We start from the raw sequence: 18,558 nt of genomic DNA, 5'->3' as shown, positions 1-18,558 counted from the left end.
CCAGTGTGGGCTGGTGGGAGCAGGAGGGTGGTGGGGAGGAAAGGAGAGTTGGTGTGAGATGGGAGAGAGTGGAACTGTAGATGGAAGTCTGTGTGGTCTAGTTTAAGGGTCTCACACTCCAACTGTATGTTTGCTCTAAGTTTATATTATTCCCCTGGTTGCATAATTACTTCCCAAGTCATTGTTTCTCTGTAAAGAGCCTTGTGACCCCAAACCCTGGGACTCTTCTATTTACTTACTTTGTGCCTTTGAATAAGTTACTCTCTCTCTCTAAACCTCAGTTTCCCCATCTGTAAGGGGGGGGGGTTAGATTGGATGTTCTCTAAGCTTTCTTCCCTCTCAAAACCTTCAGTTGTGGTTCAGTCTTTCAGTCAATTCATCATGATTCAAGTTGAGGTTTTCTTAGCAAAGATATTGGAGTAGTTTTTGATTTCCTTCACCAGCTCATTTTACAGATAAGGAAACTGAGGCAAGCAGGGTTAAGTGAGGGTTAAGGACTTGTCTAGGATAAACGCATCTATTAAGTGTCTGAAGCCAGATTTGAACTCAGGAAATTGAATTGTTCTGACTCCCAGCTCAGCACTCTGTTCACTATAGCACCATCTAGATACATGGTTTAGTATTTGAAAAAGAGTTCTATGTAAAGAAACTCAAAGGTCTTTTCCCCCATCTACCTCTAATTCTACAGAAAATGTATTTGACTGAGAGTCAGCATTTCTTATTCAGTCATTTAATCAAGTTCGACCCTTCTTGACCATAGTTCTCATGGGATATTCTTGGCAAAGATACTGGGATGACTGGCCATTTTCTTCTCCAGTGGATTAGTTGAGTGACCCTGGGCAAGTCACTTAATCCTGTTTGCCTCAGTTTCCTCATCTGTAAAATAAGCTAGAGAAAGAAATGGCAAACCATTTCAGTATCTCTGCCAAGAAAACCCCAAATGGGGGTCATAAAACATCAGACAGGACTGAACAAGTACAATAAGAGCTTCTCTAGCTTAGAATCTATGATGGTATGATCCTCATCCCAGGTTGGCTATTGGCTAGCTATGTGACCTTGCCTTTCTTTAGACACTAAACCTCTCTATGCCTTTAGCCTATATAAGACTATAAAATACAGAACAGTTTCTGGTCTACATTAATGGAGGGAATTTCCTTCCTCACCAAGAATTTCCTACATCAAGGAAATCACAAGTCTAGACCAAAAAAAAAAATCATATCACTATGATAATTGTGCAGGGAGATGCAAAAGATAACTTAGGCATATGTCCTCCCTTTCTTGAAATGTGTACAATCTACATGATAGCCTAGGACATCATAAGATTTAAAACTCGTAGAGTTCTTAGGGACTTCCTTTATCTGTAAAGGTTGCTTTAAGGGTATGTGACGTCTACAAAGAGAGGAAAGTTGAATCTTTGGGCAAAATTGTAAAATTTGCCTTTGAAACTAACCCTATCTTCCTCTCCATCCCTCTTTTCAGCACTAGTTCCTCCTACTTTAAGGTGATATGGCTTTCTTTTGACCCTGACCTGTCAGGGATCCTTACTACAATACTTTAAGCTGGTTTAGGTTTAAACTCTTTTCTACATCAAAATTCCTTCTTGTTAATAACCATCTTGGAAAGGATCTGATCAATGAATTCACAGACAGTTATGATGTCAGCGTTTGAAGGGATTTCAAAGTTCCTTTAGTTGAGCAGCATCAAATTCAGATAAAAAGATATTCTTATGGTCTGCTTATTGACTTAGAAAGTCACAAATTAACAAAAATAGTTGTGTTTTAATTTTTACTTATTTTGTTAAATATTTTCCAATGATATTTGCAGTTGAGTGATTGCATGAAAGCATTTCCAAGTTGGACATTTTTGCATTGTTCTAACTCCCCCATTTCATGTTTTAGTTTGAGAATTAGATTATTGGCCTTCAACTGAATTTCCCCTTATGGCAATGCAAACCAATTAAACAAAAATATTTGACAAAGAAACGAGTCTGATGATATATATACCACGGTTTGTCTATATAGTCCCCTCATCTCCCTGTAAAGATTTAAAGAATAATTTCTCTAGCACTTACCTTGGTATTTCCATTACTCAGAGTTGATCTCCCTTTGGGGGATCTTTTCACTGGCACTGCTGCAGTCATTGTACATATCACTCTCTTGATCTTATTTCACCCTGCCTCAGTTCAAGCATATCTTCCTTTGTTTTTCTGAATTCCATGTTCGTTATTTCTACTGCCAAATAATATTTCATTACACTCATATGGGGCATGCAGCCTCACTCCACTGACACGGTTAAGCTCTGTGAAGTGTTAATGACTATTCCAGTTAATAATAACAGCTGAAATTTATATAGTGCCTTAAGATTTGGAGAGCATTTTACACAAGATCTCATCTGATTCTTCTAACATCCCATTCAAGGCAAGTACTAGGGTTATTATTGTCCACATTTTACAGCTGGGGAAATGAGACTTAGAGAGATTAAACTTGATCAGGGTAGTTGCAACTAATGTCAGAAGTAGAATTTGAACTCGGGTCTCTTCTAATTTTAAATCTAGCACTCTGAAATTTTAAGCAACAGAAATAGATAGATGGGATCAGTCATTTGTGGGGGGAGGGAGCAATTTAAAGCCCCTCAAATAACATAATATAAGCAGCATTATTAATTACTTAATTTTAAATTATTTGATTAATTAAAATTTAATTAATAAACCAAGCCTGCTGTCTAGTCTTCTACTATAACTTCTTGATTTTGGGGAGATCCTTAAGGTGTAGTCTGGTCCTATAATGCTGATTATATGATGGGGTTCCCTCTTGTTCCCTAAACTAGAGGGTAGGTCTCCTGAATCACAGTTACAAAAATGGATTTGAAGAAAAGGAGCATAATTCCATAGAAAGAGACCTCATCTTAAACTCAGAGATGTAAGTTCAAATTCAGCCTTTTCCACTTGCTGCTTGTGGGAGATTTGGGCAAATAATTTTTAACTCCTTTGGACTTTATTTTCCTATTATCCTATCATTCTATGGCCTGGGTAAAAATCTCATTCCTGGTTTTATTTCTTTGAGAAAGTAATTTCACCTTTCTGAGCCTCATTTATAAGGGAAGAGAAGAAACATTTATTTATCACCTACTATGTGCTCAGCATTATACTAAAATGCTTGGATAATAAAAATAACTAATAAATAAATAACTAATGTAGCAGTTAGAGTAGCAGGATTTATACTAAATTCTTTCCAATTATTATCTCTTTTGATTTTCACAACAATCCATTATCCTTGAGTAAACTGAGGTAGACCCTGTACCAAGTTAGTCTGAGGCTAAATTTGAACTCAGATCTCCTTCACCCACTGTGCTATCTAGCATGTTGTGTTAGATTTTATTTAAGGTCCATTCCAGTTGTCATATTCAATCTATGCAATGCTCTGGGTGGTGTCTGAGTTTTTCCAGTCACAGGGCTAGTCAGCAGGATAGCTTCATATGAGCAGGGATCATAAGTTATCTAAACTTTCCATCTCCCCCAGAGTCTTGCACACAGTAGGTATTTTCATAAATATTTGTTTAATTGAATTGCATTGAATATGTGATATAACACTGGAAAAAGAAAAAGACTTTGCTGCACCTGAGCTGGGGTACAAGGGGTGAGGGGAATAGACAAGGCATATATATACAGTGAAGCCTTGTATCAGGAATGGGGCTGCAGAAGAGAGAGTGAAGGGAAGTGGGTAGGGGTGCTGAAGGGAGAAAGGGGCCAAGAGGAGTGGGGGGTGGGATAGGGAAGGGATTTCTGCCTGTTGGCAGGCAGCCCCAAGGCAGGACATTTTATTTCTGCTGTCATAGGCAATAAATGTCTTGCCCCAAAGCTGAAATAATGACAATAAATACTGCAAATTCCAGGCCCCCAGGGCGACTTTTTAGAAAATGAAATTGATCGTTTCCCCAGGCCCAGCCTCCTTTTCTACAAAGAGAAAAACAGTCACCTCAGTTTCCCCAGATGCTGCTAACAAGCTCTGGGTTTCTCCTCCCTCACTTCTATACTTTGTAAGTATCATGGATTTATATCAGGGAGGAAACTCCCGGGCCATTGAGTCTAATGCCCTCATTTTGACCAAGGAGCAAAGTGAGACCCAGAGAGAATTTGTTTAGATCAAGTAACTAGCTTTAGAATCCAGTATGTGTGAGTATGTGTGTGGAAGCCCACCCAATGGAGCAGAACCAAGGCTAAGCCAAGTGCCCAGCCATGCTTTGGTCTCTTAATAAAGGTCATGTTTAGCTAGAGGTTTCTAGTTAGACTCTATGCGCCTTGTTTTGCAATTTTGCTCCCGTCCCCTTAATGCAGGAAGAAGAAGAGCTTTTCAATGAACTGCTAAATGGAAACTGAATTTTTCATTGGAAAATTTCCTCTTCTTCAGGTGGTAAAAAGACTGGAAACTATTCATGCTCAGGCAGAGCACTGTGCACACTCATAATAATTGGGCTCTAATAGTCCATTTCAATCCTTTTATAATTGCAATAATAATTTAAAAAAAATCATCAGGGTCTTTAACTCATTTTTTCAGTCATGTCTAACTCTTCATGACCCCATTTGGGGTTTTCTTGGCAGAGATACTGTATGGTTTACCATTTCCTTTTCCATCTCATTTTACAGATGAGGAAACTGAGGTAAACAGGGTTAAGTGAGTTGCCCAGGGTCATTCAGAGACTAAGTGTCTGAGGTCAGACTTAAACTAAGGAAGAGGAGTGATCTACAAGTATAGATCATCAGTTGTTACACTACCTCTATATTCTTAGACAGTTGCCTAAGGCACCAATAGAGCAAGTAATTTGTTTAAGGTCATATAACCAGATTGTGTTAAATCAGGGTTTACAATCCTGGTATTCCTGTTTTTAAGATTGGCTGCCTCTCTTATGATGTAAAGTTATTTATTATATGTAATCTATACTTCTTTCAAACACTCCTACTTTATCTTGTGCTGCTGGGCATCTAAAGGTTGCATTCTTTTCTATCCCCTTACCTCACTCCTTCCACATCATCCAAGGTACAAGGTGCTTGCAAGAATTCAATAAATAAATATTTGCTAATTGAATCAGTTCATGACTTATCCAACTCTCATTTTATAAATAAGAAAGGAAAAAAGGACCTTTGCAATGGGCCAGAATTCTGGAGAAATGTATTTGAAACAAGGATTCTTACAACAAGGTGTTAACTTGGTGGAATTGATAAGACAATGGTTATCTAGTTTAGCATGGTGATTAATAGCTCTCTAGTTCAGTATGATTGATTTAATCTTAACAAATATGGTTTCCTAGTGATATAATAATTGGTTTATACTCAGGATACTATAATGATGTAATTGTAATCGAGTATATAAACGTGGGACAAACTCATCCAGAGAGAGAAGACTTGATCAGCCTCTGGTAGCTCTCCTGCCTTCTGCATTCCTCCACAGAGATCAAAGCACATCTGAAGGTCCCCCAGAAAGCTAGCCCAGCCCCAGGTGAAGGAGACAGACTGTGAAGGAGACAATAAAGACTTGGGACTTTATCCCTGACTATTCTCGTGGTGATTATTCTGCTGAGACCAAGGCTGGTCGGAATGCCCTCCAGATAGCTAGCCAGGACATTACAGACCTTGTTGCAAGAATGAGGTCCCCTGAATTTAAGAACAGTGAGCCTTTCAATCCATCATACTGGTTGAATAATGGAGATCAGAGAAGATAAGTTTGAAGTTTACATGTGTATATATCTAGATATAGATATATATACACACATGTATGTGTATATTCATAATGATATAAGACATTATACACATATACATATATCTACATGTATGTATACCTATTTGCATACATGTACACATGCATGATATGTAATAGAAATATGGAGCATTTACAGACATCATCTTTTTATTAAGATGTTGACACCCCCTAAAAACATTAGGGATTTTCTATCTAGAGATAAAGGAGGCCTGGAGTGTATGAGGACATTCTATGTTAGTCTTTTGTGGAATTTTTATCGGAGGGAGCAAAGTAACCCTTTTACTAAAAGTGAATGAGTGAAACCATTTGGTAACAAGGGAAGAAGTTGGGTGTTCCTTCTTTTCCTTCAGAAGCTGAAAAATAACTTTATGTCTTTGTTTTTTTTTTGCTCCTTTTTTTCTGTTCTAGGTGCAAGGAGCAGATTCATCTTCAGAATTTAGGAACCCAGGCCACGGGTACTCAGCCCAGCAGAATCTAGAAGCTGATGCTAGTTTGACTTGACTTTGGTAGGACCAATGCCATGTAGAAACTGTGTTAAATTTTGAGCCTAAACTTTTTCCTGCCTATGTTCCTGAGGTTTTGGGGAAAATATTTGTATGTTTGTTCTTGATTGATCTATGAAGTAAATATTCTTTTGTAAAAATTATCCATATGAAGTGGTTAAATGTGATTGGGATGCTAGTCCCTGGAGGTTTAAAATAGAAGGACCCAGCCAATTGGTTGGAAATGATGACAGAGAAAAAGGCATCTCCTACAACCTCAAAATCCCTGAGAAGTGGGTAACAGGCTTGAAAGAAATGTCACAGTGTCAACAGGATTATATATACATATGCAACAAACTTTTGATAAAAATAAACAGAAGATCACTTAAAGAGTTGAAAAATACTCACAATTATTAGGAAGGAGGGTAAGAAAAGTTTATTATAAGAGTTGTCCTGAGTGGAGCCTTGAAAGAAGTCAGAAATTCTAAGAGAGACAGGAAAAGAAAAAACACATTCTAATTCTGTAGAATGGCTTTTATAAAAAAGCTTGGAGTCAGAGATAATGAATGGTATCTGAAAAGTAAGAATGGGTAAAGGACAGAAACATGAATTAATGTGGAAAAATAGATTGGATCCAGATTGTGAATGGTATAATGTCAAGATAAGGAGTTTGAATTTAATTATAAAAATAATAGGGAGCCAGTGAAGATTCTTGAGCAGGGGAATAACTTGCTAAGAATGAAGATTCTTTTAGCAGCTATGCTGACGATGATTTGAAATGGAAGAGAATAAAATTAGGAAAATTGATTAAGAGGCTACTGTTAGAATGCCTGGTGATAAAAGCTGGAATTAGGATGTGACTGGGTGAATAAAAAGAGAGAGATATGAGACATTGATAAGATTTGGCAGCTAATTATATATGGGATGAGAGACATGTGAAACAAAGCTCCAAGATTATAAATATGAGCAATAAATGCCCTCAACATAAAAAAGGGAAATTTAGAAGAAGGTCTGGGTTTAGGGCAATGGTACATTTCTGACTGAAGATTATATGGAGCCTCCACCACCTCAGGAAAATCAGATTTCTGGAGACCAGAGATGCTCCTCTCATTGGCTCCTTGGCCACAAGATGGCAACAGAGCTTTATGTCATTTCAAAGCCTATTTAGGGCGTTAGGCTCTGTCTGAATGACCAAGCCTGATGCCCCAAATTCTGGTGTTTCCAGACTGCAGTTATAAATACAGACAACTCTGGGCCTGGACTTTACAGTTTCTCAAACAAAAAGTCTTGAAAGCAGCTTGCAAATGAATGAGTTTACATGTGTCTTCTGCCTATTCTGTTTCCCTGCCTGTGGTAAATTTCCAATGAAACTGCAAGCTAGACTGGGGACTCTGCCAATTTTCTTTCCTTTTCAATCAATGAGAAAGGTTTAAGTATTTACTCTATATCCAGGATTGTTCTAGACACTGATGGAAGGATGAGGTGGAGAGGGCAAAATGAGATCCAGAAAAAGGATATGTTTTCTGCTCCCTTGGAGCTGGCAGTCTAGTAGAGGGGGACAACAAAGGTATTAAACAATTGAAAAATAATATGAGACAGTATGTAATTACTTCTGAATTATTTGGCACAAATGGCATCTTTTTCTATTAAATAAAAACCTATAGTGAGATTTTCTTTTGAAATAATATTACATAAAAATTATATTATGATTGGATTTAGAACTTTATAAGATCTTACAGCACTCATCCAGAATAACCTTCTTATTTAATGTGTGAGGAAATGAAAGTTCAATGAACTTAAAGTAAGTTTTCAATGTCACAAAGCTTAGAAATAGTAAAACCAGAATTTGAACCAAATATTCTGATGCCAATTTTTTTTTACTTAGGTCAGGGGTCTACAAAAACGTAATAACCATTCTTAGCTTTCAGCTATATGGTAGTCTGAATTTGACATACCAACTATCATTTCCTAACTCTTTTTTTGTGGTTGAGTTATTTAAGTAACGTCTGACTCTTTGTGACCCCATTTGGTGTTTTCTGGACAAAAATTCTGGAGTGGTTTGCCATTTTCTTCTTCAGCTCATTTTATAGATGAAGAAACTGAGGCAAACAGGTTAAGTGACTTGTCTAGGATCACAAAGGAAAGCCAGAAAGAACACAACAATTTTGTATAGGGAGGCTGAAAGCCAAGAGGTGTGTTACCAATCACAGTTATATGTGAAAAACAGGAACATGGAAAAATGATTTGAAAGGGGCCAATAATTTCTTTGTTTTCACTTTCCTATTCTTTTTCTATTGTAGACCCAGAGAGGCTTGGAGGCTGAAGGAAAAATCTCTAAGAGTTGAGTCTTGGTGGCTCCCTGCTTCTCTCTTGTGTTGTTTTCAATTCTGCCAGTTACTGGGCATTCACCAAAAATAGTTAGCCAACAAATGACCTCTATCTCAGGGTTCTCAACTGAGGTGATTCTGACTTAGGGTTAAAAAGTCTTTGTTATTCCTGTTTAACTCTATGTGGTCATGGTATGCTTCTAAATCCATTTCATAGGAATAAACTAACCTTTTCCCAATAGGATAAATTAGCTAAAACCAAGAGTCCTATCCAATGAAATCATAATTAAAGCAAATAAAACAATTTTCACAAATCCATTATGGTTCATTTTACTATTCTCAAAGTAGGGCTGAAATTACACAGATGTTAATCACTTTTTAATTATAACTTTTTATTGACAGTACATATGCATGGGTAATTTTTTACAACATTATTCCTTGCACTCACTTCTGTTCTGATTTTTCCCTTCCCTCTCTCCACTCCCTCCCCTAGATGGCAAGCAGTCTTATACATATTAAATATAGTATATTCTAGATACAATATATCTCTGCAGAACCGAACAGTTCTCTTGTTGCACAGGAAGAATTGGATTCGGAAGGTAAAAATAACCCTAGAAGAAAAACAAAAATGCAAACACTTTACACTCATTTCCCAGTGTAACTTCTCTGGGTGTAGCTGCTTCTGTCCATCATTGATCAATTGGAACTGAATTAGATCTCTTTGTTGAAGATATCCACTTCCATCCGAATAATAAAATGCTAATCACTTTAAACTTTGCCTCAGTATTCCAATAAGTTTTACACCATATTCAGCTCCAGCTTTCTCCTTGATTAGTTAAGGAAGCTTAGATAATGGTGTGTAATATCTTCATCCATTCATCATTTGGACCTCTGCATTCAAAAGCCTTTACCTGCTCTGAGCACTTGGAGTATATTAAGAATTTTATACTTATCTAGTCCAAGTAGTATTTTGATATTACTGGGGGAAGATTGCATGAAAAGAAGGAGCTATTTACTATTATTTTGGGGAGGGTTGTATTGTATTTATAGGGATGTAATCTATGTACTCCAAGTGACTAATAAGATGCTTTGGGTCAACTTCCTCTTTAATTTGGCAGCCATAGTTAATTCTATTAAGCTGAAATGATACTGGATTTAATATTAGGCAGAACCAAAATGGGCTTAAACTGTTTTCCTGAAAATTGCCACAATTGATTGTAATTGTCCTTGATATTATTATTATTATTATTATTATTATTATTATTATTATCTTGGCAGCATTTTAAAGTAAAGAATAGTTTTCCATGTGAACATCAAATACTCTATCATTATTTTTATGCTTGGGTCTATTTTATACACTTTCAGTATATGAATGAGCTATGAAAAAGGCAATGAGTCAAAAACTTTGCAAAATTTATTATTGTTAGTAGTAGTACTTTTTAAGACATTTTCATTTTTTTAAAATCAGGTTCAGATAAAGTTATTCCAAGAAAAAAAGTCGCTATCTTGCTAACATTCTTTAAAATTTAATGTTTTATAGACTATTAAGCAGGTAGGTAAAATGATTGCTTTTTGTAATTGAATAAAAATATCTGGATGTTAAGTAATTTTCCATAGACTTATAGAAAGTGTTTTCAGAACAACTATAATAGCAAAAGGCATGAATGGGAATGAAATGTATATCATCCTGGTTCCATATGGCTTTAATTTCTTCCTCTAGGTCTCTAGATTTTGAATTTTTCCCTATTTGATTTATTTTGAAAATTGCAAATATTCAATATGGTGGCATCTATTAAAAACATATTCTTAAATTTTTATGGGTTCATTTTTTGACTAGGCACTTATAGGCAAAAGTTATTTTTTGCAATAATGCTTTAGTTTTTAACCATAGTTTATTTGTTGAATTCTCAAGGATGTTTTGGAGTTTCTATTTTTTTAGGGAAGCTAGGTGGCACAGTGGTTAGAATGCTGAGCCTAGAGTCAGCAAGATAGGTAGTGGGACCCTGAGCAAGTCACTTTACACTGTTTGCCTCAATTTCCTCATCTATAAAATGAGCTGGAGAAGGAAATGGCTAGCCACTCTAATATCTCTGCCAAGAAAACCCTAAATGGAGTCGTCACTATCTGGACAAAATATTTTTATTATAGTAATTTTTTACTCTGTTAATTTAGAAGAGATAGTAAATTTTTGATGTATTATTCTAGCCTTTTGATTATGTCCTTCTAAGTTCTAACTGATAGGCAATTTTTGCAGCCTGCAATGATATATTTCCAATGTTCCATTGCACAACCTATATTAATCATTGTCTGGGATTCTGTATGAGCTTTCCGCAATTTTTGGTGGTAAAGAACTGATCCTAAATTGTTTCATAAACCCTCCCACTTCTAAAAATAAATTTGTGCAACTCAGCCATTTGTTCAACATATTTATTTAAGCTATTATTACTTGGGTTCATGGGGCTGCCTACAATCTTAACTATTTCGTAGTCTCCATCTGGCTATAAATCACCTTTTTATATAGCCAATAGGAAGTGTGTTGTATACCTATTGTCATCCTTTGCTATTGATTTGTGAAATGAGATCTCTTTGTTCCAAAAATATTCTTTAAATCTTGAACCTATATTAATCTCGTGTTCTGACAACGTCTATGAAACGGCTTCCTTCTTGAATGAGAAGTGTTCATTTTTACTGGCTTTGGATGATGAGCCCTGTGTTTCATTAACATAGTATGGAGTTTTTGTTCAAACACTTTCTAGATTATTTGCTGTTCACTTTACTGTAGCAAAAATTAGGTGTTAAGACTGGACTACATAGGTGCTAATTGCTCTCTGTTTCTCTTTTCTTCTTGTCAAGCTTTGACTTCAAAATGCAAAGTAGTTTCAACATATGTATTCTTGTCTTCCTCACGTGATGGTGTTATGCTTATTGAGCCTTGAGGTAGAAGATGGAGATAATTCCAAGTACACCCTTCATCCATTGGCTCAATTGATTTTTAGATTCAAACTCAAAGCTTTGTCTCTGTTGTTCCTTGATACACATTTAAAATTTTACACTTGTCGAGGTCAAATTATATTTTGATTACAGTGGAAAGTTTCTGTGAGAGAAAGTAGATTTTAACATGCTTTTCAGTGGAGTAATACAGTTCAGTGTCATCCATGTACATCAAGAGCTTAAACATTTGTTATGGTTTCCTCTGATTTTAAAAGTTATTTTGTTATTCTTTTAGTCTAGTTTGACTCTTTGTGACTCCATTTGGGATTTTCTTGGCAAAGATATTGGAGCGATTTGTTATTTCTTTCTCCAACTCATTTTACAGATGAGGAAACTGAGGCAAATGAAATTAAGTGACTTGTTCTGGGTCATATAACTAAGAAGGGTCTAAGGTTGGATTTGAACTCAGGTTTGACTCCAGAGCACTATGTACTGCTTCATTCAGTTCTATTTAGCAGTGATGATCTGGATTTAAGGATAGACAGAACCATCAGGAGGTTTAAACTTTCTCTTTGAAAGAAGCAACTTTAAATATATAATTATTGAGCTGGTAGCATCTCCAACTAGAAGTAGGGAGATTTAATCTAACAAAAAAATAAGTATACCAGTGACCTCTTCAAATGTGGGTCAGTTATGGGTTTTTGTACTTGATACAACATATTTGCAACTTGTGTCATTTAAAAAACCAATCCCTCTAAATACTTACAAGAAAAAAATAAATATATTAACTGAAGGGTAGAAAAGGTGTGCCAAAATGTTTCAGAGGCACAAAAAATAATTTATTATTGACTAAACTATTGAACAAAAACCTGAAAATGTCATAAATTTATATTGTCTTTATAGAAATTTTCATCTTTATTCTGTATTTGTGATTTACTCAAGTACTGCAAATGTTTAAAGTAGAAGCAAGCCTAGTGAGAACTCTGGAATGCTTTTATTGCATCCAATAAATCATACAGTATATGCCTGTTGTCAACCTACTACACAAGAAAGTTCTTGTTGTTATTGACACTGTTATTATTATAATTTTATTTGAGACTTGGGACTTTGTGCATGATACTTCCAGTGTGAAAACTCCTTCCATCAATGGAGACATGCAAGGAGTTTGTGAATGATGCTTCCAATGTGAAAATTCCTTTCATCAATGAAGACATGCAAATTGTAACTTATGGTTTTAATGACCGAAAACTATAATATTTGTATTTGTAATATTTCAGATAATATTTGTAAAGCACTTAGCATAGTGTCTGGCACATAGTGGGCATTTTATAAATTCTTGTTGTAGAATAATAATTTTAAGTAGAATAATAATATTCAAATGGAATAATAATGTCATTGTATGATTATATAAATATTGTATAATTGTCATATAATTATGACTTTATTATATTAAGTCACAATATATTATGTTATAATTATATAATTACACTTGCATAATTACATAATAATCAGTATTCAAAGATAATAATATATCAATGACATAATTATATTGTATGTATAACATGGCATATTATATATAATACTACATTAACATTTGGAGCAACTAGATGGCATAATGGACAGGATACCAACCCCGAAGTCAGAAGGACCTGAATTCAAATCTGGTTTTAGACACTTACCACTTACTAATAATTGCCTCACTAAAAAAAAATAAGCCCAACAACTCAAAAAACAAATAATATATTAACATTCTGCTTGAAGTGGATTATTTTATAATCATACAATTATAATTACATGAAAAACTTATATAATACATAAAATTATTAATCAATCTAGAATAATATCATTATAAATATAATTATACAGTATTTTAATTATGTATGATAATATGTCATAAAACAATGTAGTATAAATATTACTATATGATAAAAACATACTATGTAAATAATTATATAATATTTGTTATTATTTTACTTCAATACTGAATTTAATTTCCTTTCTGATAAACAAGATATGCTCCATGTCTTAAAGAAATTTATACTTTGTATGAGAATATAACATAATAATAATATTATATATTATGTTATATAATATGTATTATTATAATAATAATGAGTATTATGCCATAGATTGTGAGCTCCTTGAAGGTATGGACCAAATTTTACTTATCTTTGTGTCTCTTTTAACTCCTAGATCATAACTCAGCATATTATTATTAATAATATTAATATTTAACAACACATCATTAATAAAATTTTATTTTTATTAAATCAAATTTAAATTTTGTTTATTTTATTATAAAATAAAATACTAAAAAATAATAATTTATTATGTCACATTCTTAATTAATATGCAATATTAAGTATATGGACATATCTTACTTATCTTTAAGTCTCTTTTAACTCCTAGCTCATAACTGAGCATACTACTATTATTAATAACATATGATAACATATTATTAATAAATATTTATTTATTTTATTTGAATTTTTATTAAATTAAATTAAAATTTTATTTTATTATAATATAAATAAACTAGTAAAAATAATAATATAGTATTATGTCACATTATTAATTAATATGCAATATTAAGTATATAGGGAACATGACACATGAGTGAAATAGTCCCTGTTCTCAGAAACTTACATTTTAATAGGAGGAAAGAAGCCATATTAGTTATGTAGTAGACAGAGAGTGGTTCCAGAGTCTGGAAGATCCGGCTCAAGTTCCATTTCTAATACATTATTAGCTCAGTCACTTGATCTTTCAGTGACCCTGGGCAGCTAAGACTTTTGCAGAGAAGGTGCTGATCTCTTGGACATTATAGAAGTTTTTATTCCTTTATTCCCCTTACCTCTGGTCTGCTTTCATTGGCCTTCCCAGACTTACTCTAATAAAATTAAAGGCCTGGTTAAAAAAATACAATATTATTAATAATAAATATGATGATAAATATTTGCTGACACTGAATTAGCCAGTGAGCAAATTCCCTAGTTCCAACAATTCACCTACCCAACAATTCTCTCTCCTGTGTAGCTGGAATAGCAGAGGAGAAATGCTTCACCCCAGACCTTCCCCCACCCACTGCTCCTTTCCTTGCCAAGAGTGTGGCCGCTGCCAGGTGCCTGGCTGACACGTTAGTGAGATCCGAGGAGCAGGGGTGCAGGTCACCTTGGACCGCAGCCAGAAGCTTAAATAAAAATCCAGAGGGGAACATGGTTGGAATGTCCTCAACCCAGATGGAAAAGGATTTGGAGGAGCTCCCCAGCTTGTTCCAAAAATGACACATTAGCAGAACCAGCTGCCAGCAAATTCTAGGTATGCTGGCAGCCACGGGAGAGAAATGTCTTCACCCTGCTGAAAAGAGGAAAGACAAGAGGTAGAAAAGGCTGGTGGAAAAGAGCCTGGTCTGTGCTACCAGTCACAGAATGCTTCTGGAGAGAAGTCTGCTTCCCAACCTACCAGGGATATTATCTGTTACCTTGGGCTGTTCTATAAGTAAGTAGGAGGTGGTGAAGAGCCCAAGGTAACAGATAATATAAAAAGAGAGATATGTGATTGCATCAGACCTAAACTTCTCTCTGACTGGCTTCCAGGCTCTCCTGAGCCAGCCGAGCCAGCCTTATCTTTCACAATACGTGGCAAGCACAATTTGACTTCAGTAAGTCTTTTCATCATTTTCTCTTCTCCTATTCTGCCATATAAATTCCAACTTTCATATCTTGTCTCATGACATCCAGAATTCCCTCTCCTCTCCCTTCATTCTGTCCAAAAGCTGCCCATCCTTCCAGGCCACTGACCTGATGATAAGTTTCTTGGAGGGCATGGATTTCATTGCATTCAACTTTTTATCCACCTCTCATTGCCTAGTTCTGTGCCTTTTGCCAATTGTAGATACTTGGTAAATGTTCATTGACTATTGAATCAAACTCCCCCCTGACTTTTCATACCAGACTTGTGATTTCATTGATATGGAAAAAAAAGGAATAAGTAATTATATAGAGCCACTTAAGCCTTTCACATTGTAGGCACTTGCTAAATGCTTGTGGAATATTGTATCAAATTTCCTTCCTGATTTTTTCATACCTGTGGCTTCACTGATAGGGCAAAAAGAATAAGCAGTGATATATCTCCTATTGTTTGCTAAGCACCTTACAAATAGTATCTTATTTGATTTTCATAACAACCCTGCTATAAATAGGTACTGTTATTATTCTTATTTTATAATTGAGAAAACTGTGGCTAGCATAAGTTAAGTGACTTGCCCATGATCATACAGTAGTAAGTACATGAACTCAGGCCTTTCTGATCCCAGGTCCAGTGTCCTATCCACTGAACAATCTTGGTCTTTTAAAGCTAAGGTCTTTAACAGATTTCAGTTTGATGAAGGCATTGTCCAATCAGTGATTAAGGCTAGGTAAGTCTGTTATTGTTTGTTCTTCATTCTCCAAGAGAATCATGACATCAGGGAAGGGATGCTATAATATGCAAGTTAATTGGATTTAAGTGAGCGAGGTCTGGACAAGGACACCTGCCTCACCTTCCCCTCCAGAGCCACCTGGGTCTATGGCCAGATAGAGATCAGGATGACTGGAGATTGCCCTGGATGAAGTGGGAGACTCTGGCCTTTTTAAGCGAAGATTTTCAACAGGTCTGTTTGACTGTGGCAAGCACTGGAAACAAAGTAAATGTCCATCTATTTGGGGAAAAGGAAACAAACTGTGTGGAAAGGAATGCTTTTCTATATTCATCATTTCTTATATGGCTAAGTAAGAAACAAGGCAGAGAATGCCCTCTTTGACTTACTCAAAAAAAAAAAAAAAAAGAAAAGAAAAGAAAAGAAAATCAGTTTAGGAGGAGAAGACTCTCAGAGTTTCTGACCAAAATATAAGCAATTGCCATTTTCACTTACTCTGAGCTAGCCAGGGCCTAAACAATGATAGACTGGGGCTTGGCCTGGGACTTATTGTTTTCCATCATCAGAGTGACTTGAGTTTAAGGCATGGTCCTAGCCTGTAAAACATGGGAAGTTTTTCAGTAATCAAAATTTACATTCCCTTGGGCAGAGCATCCATAGGTAAGGATAGGACAGAGGTCGTAGGGTGTGATGGAGAGAAGAACTAATTGGAGTCAAGATGATGTTTCTTCATGTGCTACCTCTGAACTCCTTGAGGGGAGGTGCCGTTTCATTTTAATAAAGGCCTACTGATCGATACAAACTAGCTTCACAAGCATGGGCAAATTTCTTCACATCTTGGTGCTCCTGGGTAATGTTGCTGACTTGTATTAATGGGAGAAGTTTTACACTAGGAGTTCCCTGCACTGAGAAAGTCATAGATCTGGACCAAAAGCCCAAGTGCAAGATTTCATGCTAAGCACTGGTGGGTAAAGAGGGAGTGACCAGAATTATTGAACTAATTCAAAGAGAGAACTATGAAGAATGAATGTAAATCAACATATTTGCTTTTTTTTTCTTTTGTTTATTTTTTCTCTTGTGACTTTTCCCTTTTATTCTGATTTTTCTTCCCCAGCATGATTCAGAAAAAATTGTATTTTTTTAAAAAAAGGTTAATGTACATGGATAACCAGAAAAATAAAGAAAACAATAAAAAAAGAAAGTTTAAAAAGTTACTGAACTTCAGAGGCCTATATGTTCTGCAGCATCTCCAAAGAAGAGGTAGTCTAGCATCTACTTGAAGAATTCCAGCAATGAGAAATGCATGAGATTCTGAGGCATCTAATTTCACTTTGCGAGAAGCTATGACTGAAAATTTGAGGAGGCAAAGTGGTGTAGAAGAAAATAAGCACTTATGTAACACCTACTATGTGTCAGGCACTGGATGCGGAAGCTGAGGCAGACACAAATTAAGTGACTTGTCACACTACTGGACTTAACTACATGTTAAATATCTGAGACTGGACTTGAATTCAGGTCTTCCTGACCTTGGGTCTAGTGCTCTGTCCACTGTGCCATCAGCTACCTCTTTAATATTGCATAGTCGATAGAGTTTTAAGTTGGAGTCAGGAAATTCAGTATTAAAATCCTACTTTAGGAGCAGCTAGATGGTACAGCGGATAGAGCACCAGGCACTGGAGTCAGGAGGACCTAAGTTCAAGTACAGCCTTAGAAACTTAATGTGTCCCAGCTGTGTGACCTTGGACAAGTCACTTAACCCCAAATGTCTCACACAAAAAAAAAAGAAAAAGAAAAAAGAAAAAATCCTACCCAAACATTTAATCTTTCTAGGTCTTACTTAAATCATTTGTCAAATTCAAGAGTTGACTCAATGACTTCTAAAGTCAGTTCCAGTTCCAAATATGTTATCTAATTATCCTATGATATCAGTCTAATTTTTTTCTTTACATTGGGCTGAAATTTCACTCTGAAATTTCTTCTAATCCTGGGATTAAGGAGAATGATTCCAATCTCTCTTCCACACATTAGTCTTTTAAATATTTGAAGACAGATATTATATTCATTTTAAATATTGTTTTCTCTCAACTAAACTTCTCTAGTTCCTGAAAACAAGATATAGTACTATATTCAGTCTTTTTACCAGCCTGGTAAGTTGGACAAATACCTATCTGTCAATATTCCTCCACAAATGATCCTCAGAATTGAATTCAATATTCCAGTTGACAAGGAAGTATAGTAGAACTCTTCCCTCTTTTATTCTGGAGGCAGAATGTTATCTGTTATTTAATGTAATCTAAGATCATATTAGTTTTTCTTTTCTTTTCCTTTCCCCCTCTCCTTTCTTTTTCCTTTCCCTACTCTTTCCCTCTTTTCTTCCTTTCCTTCTTTTTCTCTCCTTTTTCTTCCTTTCTCTATTTATTCCTTCCCTCCCATCCTTCCTTCTTTTCTCTATCTTCCTTCCTTTCCTTTTCCTTCGCTTTTCTACACTTCCCTTCCCTCTATCTTTTCTTTCCTTACTTTATTCCCTCCCCTCCTTTTTTCTTCCTTTCTTTTCCTTCCTCTCTTCTTTTCTTCTCTTCCCCTCCCTTTCTCTTTCAGTAAGGAAAGACAGTTTTAGGACTCCACAAAGACCCTGGGCCTCAGAGTAC

Source organism: Sarcophilus harrisii, chromosome 4 (assembly GCF_902635505.1).
Source record: "Sarcophilus harrisii chromosome 4, mSarHar1.11, whole genome shotgun sequence".
Classification (NCBI taxonomy): domain Eukaryota; kingdom Metazoa; phylum Chordata; class Mammalia; order Dasyuromorphia; family Dasyuridae; genus Sarcophilus; species Sarcophilus harrisii.
The sequence above is the reverse complement of the archived record's forward strand: the minus strand, read 5'-3'. Positions refer to the sequence as shown.